At 39.5% G+C, this 17,852-nt stretch overlaps 1 protein-coding gene across 1 annotated transcript in view; it reads right to left on the bottom strand.

Annotated features, from left to right (window-relative positions):
* The window catches only part of LOC130914337 (mannosyl-oligosaccharide 1,2-alpha-mannosidase IC-like), a 383,071-nt gene that overhangs the window by 314,126 nt on the left and 51,093 nt on the right, over positions 1–17,852 (bottom strand). The gene's annotated exons all lie outside the window — the stretch shown is intronic.

Genomic DNA, 17,852 nt, shown 5'->3' on the forward strand with positions numbered 1-17,852 from the left:
ATTTCCAGTCAAATGGAAACAAGGGGAGTGAAGTGAGTGGTCAAGGTGGAATTATTATTTTTAGTGAATAAATGTGCATAAGTGGAAGCTTCTCCCCCTTTTATGTCCCCGTATGCACGTATCCTACCCACCATGCGTTACAACTGGCGCCCGAACATTTTTCATGGATCCTCAGTCAAGTAAGGGATCCGTCTATTTTCTGGATCCGACGGTCCCACCGCGTCTGCAATATTGGTTTCGGATCTGTCCATTTTTTTGATTCGTCGGTCCCAAAGCGGCTTTTCGGATCAGTCTATTTTGTGGAACGACGGCCTGATCGTGGCTGCGACATTGCTATGGGATCGGTCTAATTCCCGGATCTTCGAGGTAGTAAAAAACGCGGATTTGGATTACTATTGCCCAGAGATGTCCCGATCGATCGGCATCCCGATTGATCAGGTCCAATCACCTCATTTTCAAAGTATCGGAATCGGCAAAAAAATATCGGCCATGCCTTTTTTTAATATATATACTGCATATTTTTTATTAAATCATTTTCTAATTGTATTTAATGTTACAGACATAATATGTTACACTCATCACAGTCTTTAGTTTAGGGTTAAGGTAGGGTTATCAAATTTATCCCGATAACGGCGGTAATTAATTTTTTTAAAAATGCATCACGTTAAAATATTTTACGCAATTAATGCATGCGCTGCACGACCCACTCACGCATTGTCGCGCTCAATCTGTAATGGCACCGTTTCACCTATATAGAGAGATTAAAGGGAGCGCAAAATGAGTAGAGTGAATTTTGGCAGCCTTTGGAGCCTTTTTTTAATTGGCTAAAGCCTTACAATCCCTTTTCCTACAATTAGAAATATCATGGGAGGCAATGTGGGGAAGCAAGGTAGCAATTAATATTTTTCTTAACACCTTATGTTATTTCCCAATGCAGAGAAGATATATCAATTGGTAGCACTACGCACAGTCATGGTTCCACTTCCCATCATGCATTTGAGCATGGCTACAGTATCATTTACTGAAAGCTCAACAAATACACTAGATGGTGATATTTAGTCACAATATACAAAGTCACAAGTCTTTCTATCCGTTGATCCCTCTCACAGAAAGAATGTTAATAATGTAAATACCACCTTGAGGATTTATTGTCATAATAAACAAATACAGTACTTAAGTACTGTATGTTGAATGCATATATATGTCCGAGTTTTATTCTTTTTTTTTTCTTAATGTATTGCCAAAATGTATATGATCGGCAAAAATTATCGGGAATGATTGGAACTGAATCGGGAGCAAATCGGGAAATATCGGGATCGGCAGATACTCAAACTAAAACGATCGGGATCGGATCGGGAGCAAAAAAACATGATCTGAACAACCCTACTATTGTTATCTTTTTTGTTGACTATTCTTCGTGGGAGTTTTCCCCAAATCATACTAAATAATTAAAGCACTATGGCACGCTACAGTGATGACAGTGACTCTGACGTGGACCTTACAACAATGTTGGAGTTCGTCAGGGAACGCGTGTTTGCGTACTGCTGAGCTCCCGAGTAAAGAGTGGTCAAGGTGGAAATATTACTTTTTTTGTGAATAAATGTGCATAAGTGGAAGCTTCTCCCCTTTCTCCCCATGTATCCTAGCTACCACGCGTTACAATGGACATGGACATGGATTACACAAGGTGTGCTCTTTGGCCTGTACTGTATGTAAAGCACACAACAGCTCTGGATGCTAACAATCTACATAATTATATTGGGATAAGTTTGAAAATGCAATATGCTTACTTTGAATATCTGCTAATAAAACCGGAGTTCCCAGCAGCATACACTCTCGCTCCCAACCGGAGTTCCCAACAGCACTCTCTCGCATCACCAAATTTACCCAACTTTTGTCTTATCAGGTATTTGCTGCACGCATTTTTCCATGAAGCTCGTCTTGTGAACGACCGACAGTGCTGTTCAGCTCTTCACTTTTCAGTTCTGGTTCAAATAGAAAGGGTCGAACGGACGAGATGTTGGGAAAGCTAACGGTGACACGCTGGAATTTCGGCAACGGGACCGATGACGTCACGCACTGCGACGTAACAAGAATGGCGACCTATCACTTCAAATAATTTTACAAACTTTATTAAAACAAAAACATTAAGAAGGGTTTTAATATCAAATTATTATAACTAAAGATGTCCTGATGCCGATCGATCGGGTCCGATCACGTCATTTTCAAAGTATCGGAATCGGCAAAAAAATATCGGATATATATATTTTTTAAGTAAATCGTTTTTTAATTGTATTTAACGTTACAGACAAAATGTCTTAAACTCATCCAGACTCTTTAGTTTTGGCTAAAAGTAGGGCTGTCAAATTTATCGCGTTAACAGCGGTAATTAATTTCTTTTTTTAATTAATCACGTTAAAATATTTAACGCAATTAACGCATGCGCTCCACGACCTACTCACGCATTGTCGCGTTCAATCTATAATGTCGCCGTTTTACCTATATATAGAGCTAAAAGGAACGTAAAATGAGTAGAGTGAATTTTGGCAGCCTTTATTTAATTGGCTAAAGCCTTAAAATCCCTCTCTCAACAATTACAAATATCGTGGGAAGCAATGTAGGGAAGAAAGGTAGTAGTTGATCTTTTTCTTAACACCCTATATTATTTCCCAACGCAGAGAAGATATATCAATTGTTGTCACTACGCACAGTCATGTTTGCACTTCCCATCATGCATTTAGGCAGAACAGTTAAATGGCTACAGTATCATTTACTGAAAGCTCAACAAATACACTAGATGGCAATATTTAGTCACAATATACAAAGTCACATTTATCCTTTAAGAATTACAAGTCTTTCTATCCGTGGATCCCTCTCACAGAAAGAATGTTAATAATGTAAATGCCATCTTGAGGATTTATTGTCATAATAAACAAATACAGTACTTATGTACTGTATGTTGAATGTATATATTCGGCCGCGTTTTATTCATTTTTTTCTTAATGCATTGCCAAAATGTATATGATCGGGAAAAATTATCGGGAATGATTGGAATTGAATCGGGAGTAAAAAAAAAAAGCAATCGGATCGGGAAATATCGGGATCGGCAGATACTCAAACTAAAACAATCGGGATCGGATCGGGAGCAAAAAAACATGATTGGAACAACCCTAATTATAACTCATACTAACATTTATCTTTTAAGAACTACTTGTCTTAAAAATAGAGGATCCATTTAAAAAGTAAAGTTGAAATGTTACAGCAACGAAACTTTGAAAAACATCAGATTGCTCTTTTTTTTTTTTTTTTTTTTTTTTTTTTTTTAGGTTAGAGGTTCAAAACCTGGATTCAGTGAAGGTTAAGACACACACACCTGAAATGCAAGTGACCATTGCCGACTGTTTTGCACCCAATTCACAGGTTTTATTCATATTGGCAGGTGCTACAGGGCTATACCAGCCAAAATGAATAGACAGTTTCTTTTCTATCAATGCACAAACTGTAATTTGTCAAGTGTCCTTTGTATGAGTTCAGGGTGTCCCACGATTAAAGTCACACCTTTCCAGCGTCCGTAGCAATGAAACAACAAATTTGAGAGTCACGGTTTAGTACCAGATGTACCACCCCCCCCCCCTTTCACCCTGATACAGAACAGATTACGGTCCTCATGGCAAATATCAGGTTGTCCAGCGTCTCCGAGCTGTTCTTGGACCATGCAGCTCGGACGTTCGCTCAGAGACGCAGGAAAACCTGAACCGTATGCTGGCCTGTGTCAGGGAGAAGGTGGGAACCGCGACTCTCAAATTTGTTGTTTAAAGCATAAAATTGTGTTTTGCGTTTTTTTTTTTTTGGTTCATTTTACAAACAGTGAAGGACAGTGAAGTACAATCTATCAAATTCAGTAAAGTACCTCTTGACGTGATAGGGGTCCTTTAACTGAGAGCTTCTATCTGACACGAGGAGACACTGGTTTGCTCAGCGGAACGGTTATGTGTAGTTATACATCAATTTCTAGTTAGGCCTGAACAATAGATACTAGCAGTGTGGCAATATGTGGAAAAGTTGAGATATCACAATACTTTGTAGCCCAAAATGTTATTGATATGCTCCCACCAAGACTGCTTGAAAAAAAATAATATAAAAAAAAAACAAAAAAAAAAACGAACCAACAGGTTGCTACGGAGCCCCTAAAGGGGCGTTGATAGAATTAAAATCAATTTAAGCAATCTGGTGCTCACCAGAAACAATCTGGTGCACTATCTGGTAAACATTAGCATTATGTAGCATTTAAGCTAGCGGAGTTTTCCTACAGTATGCAAGTTAGCCAATTGCAACAATGTAACAAGTAGCTAACTTGCATAGCAAAAGTCCGCTGTCTTAAATGCTATATAATGCTAATGTTTACAACAATGGCGTACCGCAAGCAACACGTCACTTCCATTCATTAATATTCATTGCCACCGTTTGTCCCTAATAGGAAATGAATGGAAATCGTGTACGAAGGAGATGTTTACAGAGCTAAATCTACCAATTCTCCCCGAAAATGATATGCCTGGTGCCGAATTGACTGGCAAAGATGTGGAAGAACATAAAAATGTTCAGTTAAAGAGATGGCTTTAGTGTCGAAGGCTGAAAAAGATGAAAAAAAACGAGCCGACCTAAGCATAGCTTTAGCTTTTTTATCCACGCAACTGACAATGACATTCTCCTGTTACAACAAGCTATCCTTTACCATCAGCCCTGTCTTTCTTATATATCCTCTGGTCCTACATCTCTTACCGTTCTAATTTAGTTAGCTTTGTGTTGCGATCGCAAATGCTACTCAGTGACAGCCAACGAACCCTTTTAATTAACACAGATAACACATCTCAATTCTATAATTTATTTACACTCCCCCCTTACTAAAGTTGTTTTTTTATATATATATTACAGAAACTGTAACAGTGGCAGTCAGATACAATTGTAATTATTTTCAGGTCATTCATTGTCAGACAGAAGCAGTACGGCACAACGTTACGCTAAAAAATAAATTTAAAATATAGAAATGGCTTACCTCTTTGTCCTCTGAAAGACCATGCCAACCCAACATAATGTTTACTGCATATGAAATGTGAATGGATTCACCGAGCTGGTGTTAAAAGTCCGCGCAAGTTGATTCGGTCTTCACATTTTTTCCTCCCGAGTTTTTGGTTTCCGGAAACGTATGAAGAAAACATCCTTCATGTGTCGTAATGTCTAGAGTCGTTTCTACAAGTTCCAAAAAAGCAATGCGTGATCGGCAAGTTCGTTTTTGAAAGATTACCGGAGAAAAGTAGCACAAATTACGTTGGGTCTATGTGAGGGCAGGTCTATAATGTCCCATTTCGGCTTTACTTCCGCTTTACGATGTGACGTCACGGTCTAAAAATGGCCTGCGTGCGGTACGCCATTGGCCAACTTGCTTGGAAAAAGTTAGCTAGCCTAAATGCTAATGTTTACAACAATAGTGTACCGCACGAATGCTATTTTCAGACCGCAAGGCTGCGTGGCGTCACCATCATAGATTGGAAGGGGGTCAACATAGACGCGCGCTTGCATACAGCTTATGTTTCCCGAAGCCAAAAACTCAGAGGAGAAAAAATGTGAACAATGGATTAACGGACGTCCAAAATACCAGTTTAACGCCAACAAGGAGAAGCCATTCGCCTTCAGGTGCAGTAAACAGTTTTTGGGGGCCATGGTCCTACAGATGACAATGTTGATACATAGCCTCCCCGAAAGAGGTAAGCCAGTTTGATATTTTTACTTATTTTTTAGCGTTGCGTTTTGCCGTGCTGCTTCTGTCTGACAATGAATGACCTGAAAATAATCAAAATTTTATTTATATATCACAACAGTCATGTAGGCCTATTTTTCTAAAATACGGATGTTTAAATAAATTAGCCATGTTTGGCCTTGGTCTTTTGTCGTAAAGCCTGTTCATGCCTACAGGTAGGCTCTTGATTTAACAGCTTTACCTTTATGTTATAAAGAAACAACCTTAGTAAGGGGGAAGTGTAAATAAATAGAATTAAGAGTTGTTTTATTAATTAAAAAATTAAAAGTGTTCGTTGGTTGTCACTGAGTAGCATTTGCGATCGCGATACAAAAATAGCAATATAATTGTCCCCAAAGAAGAGACGTAAGACAAACAGAGGATATAATATATAAGAAAGACAGGGCATATGGTGGTAAAGCATAGCTTGTTGAAACAGGAGCATGTCATCGTCAGTGTCGTAAGGCAATGCACACAAGAAAAAGGTGTCGATAAAAAAGCGAATTATGGACCAGGTCAGCTCTTTTTCAGCCCTCGACACTCAAGCCATCTCTTTAACTGAACATTTGTATATTCTTCCACATCTTTACCAGTGAATTTGGCACCAGCGACATGATTTTCAGACAGAATTGGTAGGTTTAGCTGAATAAACATCTCGTTCGTACACTATTAACATGCATCTCGCATGAGGAACAAACGAGTTTGACCCCCCTAGCAACAGTTGCTCACGCCATGAATATTAATGAGCAAAGGTGACTGGTTATGTGCGGTACGCTAATGGATAACTTACATTGCATAAGTCGGCTAGCTTAAATGCTATATGATGCTATTGTTTACCAGAAACTATCTATCTGGTGCACACCAGATTCCTTAAATTTATTTAATTTCCGTCGATGTCCCTTTAGGGGCTCCGTAGGTTGCTACGAAGATCTTCTATTTGAACACGTTAGCTCACAGGCAGTCATTGACGGCACTACAAATCCGATTTTATTTTGACTGGAGTGGACATCTAGCACCGCACCGTCAATAGCAGTAAAACCAGAGGACATTCACAGGTCAATTCCTGTTCATTTGAGGGCATTTACAGATTTCTTCCTGTTGATTTTGAGTCACTTCCTATTAATTTGGGGACATTCTTGACCGTCTAACTGTTTGCATTACTCGAACACACGGAATACAATTAATCAGGGAATAGTATCATTTCTCATATTTACTGTGGGACTGTACTGCTCTGACACACCTAGTGTAGAATAGATAGCACACCATAGTTTAATGAAAAGAAGCAGAATAAATACACAATGCCATCTTATCATAGAAGCCCAACATGTGCGCCATGAGCAAGCTCGACGCACCAAAACTTGCAAATCAGTTTGCAAGGAAAAAACGCTCTTTGTCCGACAACAAGAAGAGCCAGCCCGGATAACAAAGTTGATAGCAGGCGCTTGGGACGTCAAGACCAGCGTCGGTCGCTGTGGCAACCACATCCCATCCACGCACGAACCTAAACAGCCCGAAACCGGCCAGAGAGGGATGATCCCAAAGCAACGCCCGGACACACCTTCAGCCGGCCCACTACATCACGGACTTAAAAACACTGGACACTGAGATAACACAGATTTTGCTGCTCGGAAACATTTAGCCTTGTTTTGGATCCAGAATTGTCCCTCCGTCGTCTGTTTTTGCCTTGTTTTTGACCATTGTCGACGAATAAATTGGCAATCTGCTTTCGGCGAGTCTTTTGGAACATGGAGTCAGTACAAAGGGTTAACTTCAGAGATGAACGCGCGAAATTCCGCCTTCCCAGTTGGCGCGTGCGAAGCAGCATCGGCAAAGCGACACTTCGTTTGGCTGTCGCTGTTTCCGTGCGGCTTGACTGGGGAGGCGAATTTCAACAGTCACTTCCTTTCCAGTAACTCAACACCGACCATGTAGTACCTAGAAAGTACCGATCAAGACCCCTGATAGATACTACATTTTACCAGAACACACTCAAGTGCAAAGGTGAGCTTTCAGGAAGTTTGAGGCCTCCAAAAAGTCCATTCATTCATCGGAAGAATAACAGTAAACTTTTACAAGTTGGCCTCAGTATACAAAACCAAAAAACAGTGCGGTTGTCTTGAGATGTTGATGCCTAAGGAGTGCATGTGCGCAGGAAGATAGGAAGTTGTTGTGAGCGTTATATTACATATGGACATTTCGATAGGAGATAACAAAGCCCGTGGCAACGACTCGTCCTCCAGTTGGCCCTTTGTTATTTTTCTTCTTTAGCTTTTCTCTTAGCAGCAGTGTGTGGATGTGGGAGTTTACTAAGCGCTTATTGATCAGCAGCTCGCTACCCTTTGCGAACCGTCGTGCGTGCGGCGTCCTACGCAACACAATGCAAATGCAATGAGAAGCTTGTGAGGTTTATTGCTTATACTATTGAAAGATTCCCCTTTCACACCGGGGGACTCCATTTGGCATTGGTTGTGAGAGAGGAATTGCGCCACCTTGATTTAAAGAGTGCAATTCATGCAATGAGAAAGCTACTGTATGTTTTCTTTAGTGTTGCAACAATTAATCGATTAACTCGAGTGATTTGAAAAAAAAAAAAAAAGATTCGAATTTTGCTGCTTTGAGTATTCGTTTAATTAAAGTGGCGTTTTAATGGTTTGTTTTGAAAGTGTTTGCATTTAGTTTTATTGATTTGGGTGGATACACTGCCCTCAAGTAGGAACAGTGAATATTATATAACTCATTTCACATGGCTGAATCCAGCTGCTTCCTGTTAAGACCAACATAAGAAAAGTTTTTGTTTTAGCTAATGTTTTTTAATGCACTAGTAATTTAGTTGATTGGTATATTCAGCTGTTTTTTTTTTTGTGGGAATATATGTTTGAACCATTTATTAAGAGCATTGCCCAAAAAATAATAATAATAATAATAATAATTTATTGCATTTAAGCTAGCGGACTTTTGCTATGGAAGTTACCTAATGTTTTTCAATGCATTTGTAATTTAGTTTATAGGTATATTTACTTTTTTTTTGGGGGGGGGGGAATATATGTTTGAACTAGGGCCGGCCCAGGCCATTTGGGGGCCCTAAGCAAAATAATGCAAAGGGGCCCGTATTTTTGGCCCACCATTTCGTCACAGTATACTGTGAAACCCATCCGTCCATATTTTGTATATTAATCAGATTTTGTTGCACTGTATACTTAAAACTTCTCCCCCCAAATGATTGTCAGTACTTACAGTAGATAGCGCCAAACCTTTTTCTAAAAGAGGAAAGAAAGAAGTTAAGGAAGAACTTTTATTTTTTTAAAGCTTGTAATCAAGTATCAAAACTCACAAAAGTCAAATAAAGCAAACTGTAGTTAAAAAAAAAAAAACAATTGCCAGATTGGGGGCCCCCAAGTGGTCAGGGGCCCGAAGCAGCTGCATAGTCTGCGTATAGACTGGGCCGGCCCTGGTTTGAGCCTTTTATTAAGAGCATTGTCAAAAAATAAAAATAAAATAATTTTATAGCATTTAAGCTAGCGGACTTTTGCTATGTAAGTTACCCAATGTTTTTTAATGCATTCGTAATTTAGTTTATATGTATATTTACTTGGGTTTTTTTTGTGGGAATATATGTTTGAACCTTTTATTAAGAGCATTGTGGAAAAAAAAAAAAAAAAAAAATTATAGCATTTAAGCTAGCCAATTGTTCTTTTGTTGTACTTAGATCCTCATTTCTTTATTTTTTTAATACCGTTTAAGGCTCAGCTCAGGTATTTTTATTTTTTATGTTCCTTTTCCGATTACTCGATTATTCAAACTAACTAGTTCATTGATTAATCGACTGCTAAAATAATTAATAGCTGCAGTCCTCGTTTTATTAAATCCTTCTATACCAGCTCTCCCGGTTTAATTAGATCGAATGTACATTGGCGTGGATGAGAATAAATGTTTGTATTCGAGTCCATAAAATAAATGTTGGCAGAGAGTGACTTTGGGGGTGTGGCCTATTGAGAGAGAACTGTCTCAGCATTTTCGCATGATGTCATTTTGAGATATCATGCCCCTTAGGGCAGTGTTTTTCAACCTCTGTGCCACAACACACTACTGTGCCGTGGCGTAGTGTCTGGTGTGCATTGGAAAATCATTCACTTTCACCTAATTGCTCTAAAACATTTGTGAAAATGAATTTAAAAAATGTGCTATTGCCAAGTGTCTGCGCTATCATATGGTGGATAATTATGTAATACTCTTCCTTATCAGCAGGTTTCACTTTGTTTAGTGATGCGTCAGGTAAAGGTGACAGTCGCATTAGCCACGAGCAACATTATAATGATGACAGCGACGGAAAGGTTTTCGGAAAGGAAAGATGCTAACTCAGAACTGGACACTGGACAAAATCATGACCCAGATGAAGGCTCAAGTATGAGTGGCAGTCAAAAGAAAGCAAATGGTGTTTTCTCGCCGAAAGTGTCTGGCATGAGGTAATATCGCGAAAGCTATCTTTCTTTTGGATTTACTAAATATTAAAAAAAAGAACTGTACATCGCAGCATTAACTTTAGCAGCATTTAACAAATTCAGAAACCACTATAGACCCCAATCACCAACGTCAAACAATCACGTGATTGCTGTATTGTGCCGCCATATTGTCCGTCATTGTGTGTCCGTATTGTCAATGATCATAGTTTCTAAAGGTGGATTCACTTGCAAATTATGGAGGCCCCGGTGCTTTCAGACGCTGTAAACTCATTGGATGAGTTGCATAAAAGCCGTTATTTGGAAAAGCTTCGGTCGATCCAGTCGCCAGATCCATATTTGATGCCCAAACCGATGTTTCCTCCCGTCCCGTGCGTCAGAGCTCGTCCTGAGACCACAAAATTTCCAATCATACTCCAGTTTATGTCACGATGAGGAGTCGGGTACCCAAAATCGGCACCGGTCCGAATATAAACCGACATTTGGTCAGCTGAGCGTCACCGTTGTCACGATTGCAAAATGAAACTTGATCGACAACGGGCCGGTGTGTGCCGAACGGGAGTGCCCACACGGAAACGACTTTCTTGCACCGTGAATATGTATTATTTTACTCTGTTTGAACTAATAAACGTCATACCTGTGAGATTGTCATTGGGATATGGTCGTTAAAACCTGTAGACTAATACATTTCTGTTCAAAGATGTTTATGTGGCCCAGTTCACTATTTGTTACTAAAATACAGTACTAATTTTTTGTGTAATTTAATTATTTAAAACTGATCTTACAGTCGTAAATCCATTACTGTAATGCGTCCATGAAAACATTTGATGTTTTCACGTCAATAAAGCGTTATAATTAAGCGCCCCCGTCAGGGAGGACATTTCACGCAGGGCGGCTATTTTTCGGCACAACACCTGTTGTTGCGCTCATCTTGTGGCGACGAGCTTCGTAGTCTCCGTCTGATGATGTCTGCGATCGTGTTGGCATCATATTGATGTTTTCGCCGCTGTCTAACGGCTGTCGACACAAACGCACCATGGACCGAGATAAACAAACCGTGCTGATTTCGAGATTTGCCCTTTTAACAATGGGCACACAGTAACTACTAAAATGACCGTTTATCTTCTCTGTTACTGCAACCAACCGCCACCCATGCCTTCACCATTTTGATTAATCAATGTCAACGATTGTCAGGAAGGTTTTCGGGTTCGTTTACTAGGCGGTGATTCCTTAGACCAGGGGTTCCCAACCTATTCCACTAAGGCACACTGTGGGTGCAGGATTTCATTCTTACCAAACAAGATGACAACACTTTTTCCCCAATCTGGTGTTTTACAAGTGCAATCAGTTGATTGCAGTCAGGTGTGGCTTGTTTTAGCAGAAGCCTCATTGGTTCAACTGTCTCTGCTGGATCGGCTGGAACAAAAACCAGGACCCACAGTGTGCCTTGAGGACTGGGTTGAAAACCCCTGCCTTAGACAAGCAGAAAAACACGCAATAATAAGAGGAATGTACGTAGCGGAAATATGTAAACACGATGAGCTGACGAACAATATGGCGGCACCAGTCAGGGGGGCGGAGTTGTGACATCACGTGATTGGGGTCTATAGTACCATAATTTTTGGACTATAAGGCACACCTGACTATAAGCCGCCACCCGGCAAATTTAACATGAAAACAACTTTTGTTCATAGACAAACTGCACTGGACAATAAGTCGCAGCTATCCTCACTGTATTATGGGATGTTTACACCAAAAGATATTCACCGGTAACAATGTATTTGACAGCGGCAACATAAGACTGTCAGGACACCAAACGAACCACCATGAAGCTTTGAACCAATTAGCTGCAAAGCTTCATTGCTTCAAGAAGCTTCATTTGGCCATCACTGTTCCCTTGGGGGAGACAGTCAACCTCTGCTGCCACCTGCTGTCAACACTGTTGTCGTCCATCATGCCTCCTAGCATGCACTGCAGCGCTACAGATGAGAATATTCATCAAAATTTCTATTCTGTGCTAATTATTTCATCAGTTACTGTTCCAGTTGTTTCATTAATTGCTAGTTATGGTTTCTGGTAAAACTTTATTTGACAGTGGTGCCATAAGACTGTCATAAGATAATCATAACTATGACATGACACTGTCATGAGCATTACTGAATGCTCATAACATGCCATTTAGTGTCATTCGGCAAATTATCTCACTTTTGATTGGATGTTAAAGATACGAATTGGACATAAATGGAGTTATTGACTAGGGCTGCAACGATTGAATATTTTAGTAGTCGATTAATCGATGGACTAGTTAGTTCGAATAATCGAGTAATCGGATAAGGCACATGAAAATGAAAATACCTTTGCTGAACCTCAAACTTGTTTTTTTTTTTTTTTTGTTAAATGAGGAACTATGTACAACAAAGGAACAATTGGCTAATTTACATAGAAAATGTCTACTAGCTTAAATGCTATAAAACAGTAGTTTTTTTTACAATGCTCTTAACAAATGGTTCAGACACATATTCCCACAAAAATGCTAAATATACCTATAAAGTAAATGATGAATGCATTAAAAAACATTAGCTCAAACAAAAACCTAGCTTACGTTGGTCTTAACAGTGAGCAGTTTGAATCAGCCATGTGAAAAGAAGCAGACCAGAGGGCACTGTAATCAATAAAACTAAATGCAAACACTTTCAAAATAAACGTTAGAACTCCACTTCAATTAAACGAATACTCGAAGCAACAAAATTTAATTCGAACAGTTTTTTTTCTAATCGAATACTCGAGTTAATCAATTAATCGTTGCAGCACTATTATTGACATAATTTGCCAGATAACTTTTAATGTTATTTGTCATCGGCATTCAGTAATGACCATGGTACTGTCATGTCATAATTATTACGTTCTTATGGCACTCTTATGATGGGACGGTCAAATAAAGTGTTACCTATTAACCCAAATAAATCAACAAAAAGCCGCCCTGGACTATAAACCGCAGGATTCAAAATGAAGGAAAAAAGTAGCTGCATATAATCCGAAAAATTACGGTATGCAAACCTTGAAGTAAAACTTACAGGTGTAAGAGTTTATTTGTTGAGCTTTTCTAAATTATCCTCAAAAATGTTTTGATAAATTTACTAGGGCTGTCAAAATTATTGCGTTAACGGGCGGTAATTAATTTTTTTAATTCATCACGTTAAAATATTTGACGCAATTAACGCACAAATGCCCCTCTCAAACAGATTAAAATGACAGGACAGTGAAATGTGTACTCGTTGTGTTTTACGGAGTTTTGTCGCCCTCTGCTGGCGCTTGGGTGCGGCTGATTTTATAGGCTTCAGCACCCATGAGCATTGTGTAAGTAATCATTGACATCAACAATGGCAGGTTACTAGTTTATTTTTTGATTGGAAATTTTACAAATTTTATTAAAATGAAAACATTAAGAGGGGTTTTAATATAAAATTTCTATAACTTATACTAACATTTACCTTTTAAGAACTACAAGTCTTTCTATCCATGGATCGCTTTAACAAAATGTTTATAATGGTAATGCCATCTTGTTGATTTATTGTTATAATAAACAAATACAGTACTTATGTACTGTATGTTGAATGTATATATCCATCTTGTGTCTTATCTTTCCATTCCAACATTAATTTACAGAAAAATATGGCATATTTTATAGATGGTTTTAATTGCGATTAATTACGATGAATTAATTTTTAAGTTGTCATTAACTTGATTAAAAATTTTAATCGTTTGGCACCCCTAAAATTTACACATTGACACAAGGTGTTATATCTACCCAAACATGTCTTTACCATGCTGTAATGTGTTGCACAGAGTACAACCTTAGCAAGCTAGTACAGGCCTCTAATCTGCACTCCTAACTCCACATCCTCGCCACGTTCAGACATCTTGCTTTGGTCCGGGGGCGAGATGACACGAATTGGGCCGACACGAAAGAAAACGATCCGTCTCTCTCCTTTCCATTTTTCTTCCAATATGCTCCGGCGCGTGGGAACTAGACGTCGGGCGGATGAAAGCGGCGAGGCAAGGGAGCGATATGAAGAAGGACAGAAGGTGGGGGACAGAAGAGCAAGAGGAAGGCAGTGATGTGATATCCACAGTGAGACATGTGCAATTGGATTGGAGAGGAGCATACACTCTCTCCCCGTGTTGTCTGCTCATGAATAATTCATGTCAGTCGCGATGATGTCGGGGAGGCTTTCCACTGGCCCACCCCGCTAGATAACACCCTCGTATATAAACGTCAGGTCACAATTTAACCACTTATGAAGTCAATGTGTCCCAAAACAACCCCACAATTCCATCCATTCAGAATACATATTAATAACACTTTGTCATCATCTATTACTCCGCTCTGTGGCTGGGTTTCTAATTCACTACCAACTATGGTAGAACCACTACACTACCCCAACCACAGAACTATCAATGTACTCCAAAAGAACCTTTGCACCTCCAAATGGTGCCTCCATCTCTGTACTGCCGCGAGAAGCTCTTTGTGTAGGAGTGACATAGAGTATCCTATTCAGCTCCATATTTTAAAGTCAGATTCCCAATAGAGCTGCTCACTCAGCATGATTCACACACTCACTGAAATGAATCCTTTTCATTTACTCCCTTGGTTGAAGCTTTTGTCTTAAAGAAAAAAAAATCCTGTCCCTTTAGAGACAAAATCCAGAAGGCAGCGTATCCAGGAAACCTTTACGTGAGAGGTAAGTTCGTATTCGGCAGATTGTTGTCACATAAAGGACTCTGTCAGGACTTAACGAGCTTGGATGTTTGCCTTTGAGAGAAAAGTCTTTTTGTTATCACAGATTACCCTCAGGGGGTAACATTTGCTGTTTTTTCATGTTATAAATGACTTCCTTTTCATCTGGCTAGCCAACATCGTAGCCCGGATTTATGATGAATAGAGGAGATTGTTGTCACTCGTCGGATGTCGCCATGACTTAGCTGGACTGGATATTTTTCTAAGTAAGAGGCTTCCTTCCTTATTTCTTGCTAACCAGTTTATAAGACAGGCATCAAAACAACACGGGAGATTGTTGTCACATGTTGGACCAGGCCATCACACACCTGACATTCCTGCTCTTTTTAAATTGCTTCTCTGTGCAGTTCATTTACATGCAATATACTATGTGCAATACTTACTAAGTGCAATATTCAATGCCTCACTGTCAACTTCTGCAACTTAACTTCTATTCACACATATTCTACTGTATGTGCAATACTTATTTACCGTAATTTCCGGATTACAAACCACTACTTTTTTCCCTTATTTTGAATCCTGCGGCGTATGCAATGATGCGGCCAATTTTTCTAACGACCGCCAAGAGCGCTCGAACATAAAATGTAAGCGTAAGACACGTGGAATATATGTGTCGAGGAAGACGCTAGTTTGCACTCTTACCCGTATTTTAACTTTGTGCTTTGTGCCCGAATAAAAGTAGCAGGCCCTCATCGTTGTGCATTAGTAAAATTAGCATACCCGCATCATGGAAAATTCTAGAAGAAATGGAAATAACGTGCCGAGTTGAATTGAAGGCTTGGATTGCCAGCGGCGTCAGATCGTTTACAAAAGTGGCCGTATGCGAATAGCAACTTTTGCAAAAGTCTGACAGCATGGAGCAGCGTGAAAAAAATCCACCATCCAATATTAATCTGCAATATTCAATGCCTTCACTGTCTACTGCTGCTACTTCACTTCAATTATTTGCACTGCCCAGACATAGGACTACATTCATACATATTTTACATTTATTTAGATTTTATACTTAATTCTTGCAAGCCACTTCCGAGATTTTTTTTACTTGTCCTGCACTGTAAAGGAAGACACTCCACAATTTAATTGTACAACCGTATAATGACAATAAATGGCTATTCTATTCTATTCTATTCTATTCTATTCTATTCTATTCTAAAAACAATACAGTACTTCTGCTTGCCACCCTAGCCTTAAACCTGGCAATATGAACACAGCAGATTGTTGTCACGTGTTGGACCAAGCCATTACACACCAGAAATTCCAGGACTTTTTAAAAAAAAATCTTCTCTGTGCAGTTTTTTCTCTTGACCCAGTCAGAGAAAAATACTTCTGCTTGCCACCCTAACCTGAAACCTGAGAATATGAACACAGCATATTGTTCTCACGTGTTGGACCAAGCCATTACGCACCAAAAATTCCGCACTTTTTAAAAATTCTTCTCTGAGCAGTGTATTCGCTTGACTCAGTAAGAAAAAAATACTTCTGCTTCCCACCTTTAGCCTGTAATCTGGGAAAATGAACACAGCACATTGTTGTCATGTGTTGGACCAATCCGTTACACACCAGAAATTCCCGCTAGGCCTGTCTCTATAACAAATTTTAGTGTGCGATAATTTACCTAATAAATTATTGCGATATTATTGCCCCCCCCCCCATTGTATTTTAAACCAATTTACAATAACACAGTGATAATACACTATATATTAATAGATCAAGTACACCCATTTAAACGCGATGTTTAATCTTGAATTCAAAAATACTTTTTAAGAAATCACAACTAAAAACAATAGACCATGCCTCTTTTAAGTAAAAGACAAGAATATTAATACTGCAAATAGGGATGGGAATCGAAATCCGATTCCAATTCGGAACCGGTTCCGAGTGTTTCGAGGCCTCGACATCACAATGAAAAAGCCTTAACGATCCCTTTAACGATCCCTAAAGACGCATATTGCGTCGTGACGTGTCTTGTTGTCCAGACGCATCAAACTAGCATGGCGCCAAGAACCACTCGCTCCAAAGTTTGGCTAGACTTCACCAGGAAAAAGGGTAAAAATGAAAGGTTACGATAGTTTAGCACGAGCGTTGCCGCCGTAAACATAACAATGACGTAGGTTCGAACGCTCGAAAGTGTGTCTTCACTTCACGAGGAAAAATTACAACAAAGCGACTTGCAGTCATTGCGAGATGGAAATAACTGCATCGGGAGGGAATAGACTGCACTGTCCTCACCGAGACGCTAAGGCTCAGTCCTGGCTATACAGCTAGCTAAACTCCCAAATGACGATGCAGAAGACGTTGGTATAATTTGCTGACTTTATTCAACCATCACTTGAAACTAAAAATAGAAATGAAACAAATCAATTTCGTCCCCAATAACAAACAGGTTTGCATCAACGTAAATCAGCAATGATTAGCTGCTAACACAGTCATAACAAACAGTTAGCATGCGTTCGCTAGCATTAGCACATCGTTTAAACCACTACACAACTGGATTTAAGTGTCCGATCGCGAGTGGAAACACACAACAACAACACAGAAGATGATACATACAGGCGTTGGCTCTGTGGATATTTTACAAACATTAACAAAGAACGTAGGCTCGTGGCAGTGTTTCCCTTTCTCACTAACTCGCTCACTGGCTTGGATGCGGCATTTTTTCTTCTTCGCGCTCTTCTTCGCGTGAGAAAGCGCAAGGGCGCCACCACTTGAGCGTGAAAGCGCCATAAAAACTAAAAGGCATGCATTTCAATATACTGGTAAATAAAAACAGGGGTCCCCAAACTATGGCCCGCGGCTCCATATT

The sequence above is a fragment of the Corythoichthys intestinalis genome, chromosome 4 (genome assembly GCF_030265065.1).
Source record: "Corythoichthys intestinalis isolate RoL2023-P3 chromosome 4, ASM3026506v1, whole genome shotgun sequence".
Taxonomy (NCBI): Eukaryota; Metazoa; Chordata; class Actinopteri; order Syngnathiformes; family Syngnathidae; genus Corythoichthys; species Corythoichthys intestinalis.